The 5,621-nt window shown below is 41.4% G+C and overlaps 1 long non-coding RNA gene across 1 annotated transcript; it reads left to right on the forward strand.

Moving 5' to 3' along the window:
• The first annotated feature begins 220 nt into the window (after window positions 1-220).
• On the forward strand, window positions 221-1,005 carry LOC130070754 (uncharacterized). Its single transcript, XR_008803917.1, has 2 exons — window positions 221-253; window positions 821-1,005. It is a non-coding gene; the product is annotated as an uncharacterized LOC130070754 (long non-coding RNA).
• Window positions 1,006-5,621: the final 4,616 nt, after the last annotated feature.

Here is a 5,621-nt window from a genome sequence, read left to right on the forward strand (position 1 = left end):
AGACTTTGCTGAAAAGCAACCTGAATGGTACTAAACAACATGTTCCTAAATCTCTTCTGTCCTTCAAAAAAACAAGTCAGTCATATTCTGTGGAATAAATTATGTTTGTGTGCGGGCATACCATCGCTTTTTTACTTGCCATTTTTGTATTTCCTTGCACCTCAAGAAAATGTGATGTGTATATAAAAAATCTCTTATTTTCACCACCTTCATTTTACCCCCCTTGACCAAATTAAAAAGGCAGCCATTATTGGTGAGTAAATGCATAATGCGTTGAGAAGGGAAAACAAAACTTTTAAGACTTTATAAGTTCACCACTTTAACCATAGCCTACTTGTATCAATGTTTATTAGGCATCAATGGAGACTGTATAATGTAGGGCACCCATTATTGTTACTGTATCTGCTTGGAACCTATAATACTAATTCATTGCTTGCTCACTTCTTGATCCTACCTTTCCTCTTCTAAAGCCACATTTCTGAAATTTTTCTATCCATGAATTTTCTCTGCTTTGGATGCACATGATTGACCGTGTGACTGTTAACAATGCCGTTCCCATGACGGACATGTGCAAATGAAAGAACAATGCCACTAAAAAAAAAAGGGGGATGATGTTTCCAATTAGAATTTCTTTCAGATTTAGCAGAATCCAATCAGAATCTTCCAATTGACGTGTTTACATGACGCATTTTTTATTATGATCAGCCCTTTATCCTAAATGTGTGTCCAATCGCAGCTGTACTGTAAGCACTTTGGGTTCCTGATGAAGCAATATATTGTTATTATTATTATACTGTCTTATTATTTTTGTCTTCTCTAGATGCTACATTGAAGAAGTGGCCGGCAGCCAGCCGAGGGCAGATAGGCACATCTATCAATTCGAAGCTCACGGAGCTGAGAAGATCAACAAGATAAATTGGTTTTTTTTTCTGTACAGTTTTTTGTCTTATTTTTGTTCTTGTACTATTTGATTGTTCTTGAGTAAATAAATAATTTAAATTTCTACATTTTGGGCTGTTATTTGTTGCCTAGTAGCTATGGATTTTAATAATTATACTAATATATAGGTAAACATATAGCTGGATATATACGTGCATATATGTACCTATATAGGTACATATGTGCACATATATGTGCACATATATAGGTACATATATGGGTACATATATGCACCTATATAGGTACATATATGCACATATATAGGTTCATGTATGCACATATATATGCACCTATATAGGTACATATATGCACCAGTATATGTACATATATGCACCTATATATGTACATATATGCACACATATATGCACCTATATAAGTACATATATGGACGTATATATGTACACATATATGTACATGTATGTGCATATATGTACATATAATATAGGAAAACGGCCAATTTTATATATGTCCCATATATTGAAATCCTATATCAAAACCTATATTAAAACATATATGTTTATATAGGTTCTTTCCATGTGGGTAATCAGAGTGAACACGGTGAATCTGACTGCAGTAGATGTGAAAGATATGAATAAAAATGATGTTATTTCAGCCGGCTCACATACCTGTATTTACTTCCTGTTTTCGGTCGAAGTCCACAGTAGTCGATTGTCGAGATCACGCGCATAGGTTTAGTTACCTATGATCACGCGTGTGAACTTGACAATCGACTACTGTGGACTTCGACTGAAAACAGGAAGTAACCCCAGGGTCTTTGTCTGCATTAAAACACCATGTTTTACTGTGGAGACAGTATTTTTCGCTGATCAACCACTACAGAGCTTGCTCCGGTATACGCTATAGCCCCAAATCGCAAACAGTGGATTGGCTAAGGGAGGTAAATAAAACGCTCCCCATATAGCAGTTTTTAACCAGTAATATTGTTCAAAACAGCACCAAACCTCGTCAGTAGCTTGCTCAGGGTCCCTACACATAAAATGAAGCACCAACAACATAGCTATTGGAGTTTATTTAGAAGTTAGTTACCGCTAGTTAGCTCTGTAGTGGTTTGATCAAAAAATGCGTTTTAGGCATTCATGAGGTGTGTTTTTTTTTTTACAAGATTCTTTTTCATAGACACTCACAATGCTTGAGCTTTTTATAGATAATTCCCACTTGAATCTATGTATCGGTCTTAAGACAGACGATACATTTCTTCTTGAATAAACTTGAAGCCTTCTGCTGTTTCTATACCCAGGGTCTGCAGTCTCTCTTCAAGCATATTTTTTTGGGGGGGGTATTGACATTGACACAGATTTTCCTGAAAGTTAGCATGCTGATTTGGTCATGTGAAAAACCCATGAAACTGATATTTTGCATGTCTTGGATCAATATTGAAGGTGATAAAATTTTATTCTATCTATATTCTATTTTATTATGACTTTTTATTATTAAAATCAGGTTAAGCTACATTGTAGGGTTAGTAGCCTATAATATTTATGAAAAATATAGAGTTGAAAAGAGCTTTACGATAATTTAAGAATTATTTCTGTGTGGCTTATAGTGAAGGAGAATAACAAGTTAAAGCCATAACCTAGTTCTCCCTAATTTTCATTTGACTTTAGACTTTTTTTAAGGCCCATCTTTTTGAATTCTGATCCAAGGCATGTGAATTTTAAATTTCATGCGTTTCTCATATGACCAAATCAACATGCCAAACTTTTGAACAGTGGTACATTAAATGCAAACATGAGATCACACTGACAAAACACTGTGTTTCAGAGGAATCACTCTGTGCCCATTGATAATGTATGAAGTCAACGGATAGAAATCTACCAAACCATTGATGTGAACACACATCATTCCTGTACTTGGTGCCACTACTGAGTACAGGTGGTATTTGGCAAGATAGTCAGAATTGTGTGCGTTCACCACAAAATACACAGCTGCATTTTCTCGAATTAAAATGATGACAAGCTCTGCAAGCTCCAAGCACTCATCATTTTTTGAGACCAGGAAATTGCACTTCTTATATGTTGTTCCTTTGTACTGAATTTCTGTGGAAACACTGGTATCATTTCCTGAAAAGTGAAAGTGACAAACTGCTTTTTTAATGGCTTCACTGTAGAGGTTGGGGGAAAAGCGCAGCTATTTTTAAATTGCAGAAACTGACTACATGCTGATCCTGCTGAAAGATATGCTTGTAACAACTGATGTCTTTCAGACAGAGTGACATTTTTCAAATGCCTTGCACATCTTTTAAAATAGCCATGTTTACTCTCGAAACGCATCGTCCATAGTCTGATCAGGGGACCGAATTTCAAAATCAGTAACGGGTAGTGTCTCAAGTAATGATGTTTAGGTTTTAGAGGAGTGCCTGGAAACAAACTCTTCCTTGACTCCAGATATTCTTGGATCACGATATCCAAGTAAGCCACCTGGCACAATGAAATCTTTTGTGCGCAAACAAGATCAACAATGTCTTTTAGCGGCAAAACTAATTGCCACACATCATCTTCAGCATTTGACACTTTGCGCGTGTACGTCACTCATTGTTTACACAGAGCAGAGATTGTAGGTAAGACGGCTAATTAAAATGGTACGAATTTGCGCTTATCCGGGATGTTTAGCCCGTCGTAAAAGAAAACAATAAAAAAAAAAAAAAAATTGTATGAGTGACGTACACGCGCGAGAGATCACTTCCGGTGCTTGCCGGAAAAGACCGAAGCGCCTGCGCCCTCAGATCACTTGGACCTGGCTGTGTTTACAAGAGGTAAAAATGATATAAATACTGTTCGTTTTCTCACACAAACCGCTCGTTTCGTGTCTTAGGCCATCAATGTGTACTTACATTTCTACCAGAAAGACTCGGGAGAATAAATACTGTAACAATAAATACATTTATTGATAGCCCAGCAAGCAATAAAGTTCTTTGGCGTAGGCCCCGTCCATAGCTCGCAATCCGAGGGTCCGGACTCTGCATTTCCTGCCTGAAGACGAAGGCAGGGGCGCAGCCGACCCCCAAAAACAGGTGGAAGATAATTCCACCAGGATGGAGCCCACCCCCAAAGAACTTTTAAGAAAAGTATACCCACCAGTCGTGTATCCTGTAGAGCCTAAAATAGAAAGAAAAGGGAGTTAATCATGGGCATGAACATGAAATGTGGAAAGCCTCGTAGCCAATAACTAATTAGTAAGAGATGACTTCATAGTGAGCCTGAAAGGTACTATGAGAAGACGTGAATAATGCATTTATGCATTTATGTTCTGCTGCTGTATATACATTAGCATTTATCCATGCTGACGCTTTCATCCAGGCGACTTATGTTTTGAGACGCACTTACGTCTGATCGAACCAGTTTCCCTGAGAATGAGTTGGAGGGAAGCAAGTGTTGTGGAATAGTGACTTAACTGAGAACGAGGCTAACTTAGGACATAGGGACAGGTCATGGAACAAAAGCTGTTATAGGACCACAGAGAAAAGGCCACCTTGGGCATACAGAACCGGCCATATGGGACAAGGCCGTAACAGACCGCACAGAGACAAGGCCTCGATGGACCACACAAAACAGAGCCACATTGGCCAGGCCTCATTGGACCACACAGAGACAAGACCGCGATGGACCACACAGACAATGCCACATTGGGCCAGGCCTCATTGGACCACACAGAGCAGGCCACCTAGGGCCATACACAGAGCAGGCCTCCTTAGACCGCAAACTGGCCACATTGGACCACACGGCCATGATAGACCACAGACACAAGGCCGCCCGGCCACATGGCCTTGCTAGACCACAGAGACAAGGCCGCAATGAGCCACAACGGCCTCTAATGCCGCACATAGAACGAGGTAGACTGGACAAGGCCGCAAGGCCACACAAAACTAGGCTGCAAGGACGACAAGACCACATGGCCATTTTTTAGCGAGGCAACAATGCCTCAAGGCCGCTTGGCCACACAAACAACGGCCGCTTGGCCACATTGAACCGCGCCACTAAAGGCCACAGACCACTGGCCATTTTTTACATACAGGACAAGGCAACTTGTGCCACAAGGCCACTATAGACCACACAGAGCAAGCCACACAGACAACGGCCACTAGGCCACATTGAACCGCGCCACTAAGGGCCACAGACCACTGGCCATTTTTTACATACAGGACAAGGCAACTTTGTGCCACAAGGCCTCTGGACCCACACAGAGACAAGGCCCGCTGGGCCACAAGGCTGCTAAAGCCATACAGAGACAGAACCACTCATAGACAAGGCCTTAGGCCACATAGAACCAATGCCATAACTGGCCACAAGACCACGGGACAAGGCCACATTAGGCTACACGGTCACAGTAGACCACACTGAACATAGAATGAGGCCGCAAGGGCCGCGATATCGTAAGCCCACACTGAGACGAGGTCACGCAGGGACAACGGCCACTAGGCCACACAGAACCGAGGCCATAAGGGCCACAAGACCATGTAGGCCACACATTGGACAAGGCAACATTATGCCACAAGGCCTTGAGACCCGCACAGAGACAAGGCCCGCTGGGCCACAAGGCTGCTAATGCCACACGGATACAAGGCCAACGAGACACAGCCACTAGGCTACACAGAACCATGCCATAAATGGCCACAAGACCACGGGACAAGGCCACATTAGGCTACACCGTCACAGTAGACCACA

This window comes from Rhinichthys klamathensis, unplaced genomic scaffold (assembly GCF_029890125.1).
Source record: "Rhinichthys klamathensis goyatoka isolate OS25496 unplaced genomic scaffold, OSU_Roscu_1.1 h1tg000018l_1, whole genome shotgun sequence".
NCBI classification, from domain to species: Eukaryota; Metazoa; Chordata; class Actinopteri; order Cypriniformes; family Leuciscidae; genus Rhinichthys; species Rhinichthys klamathensis.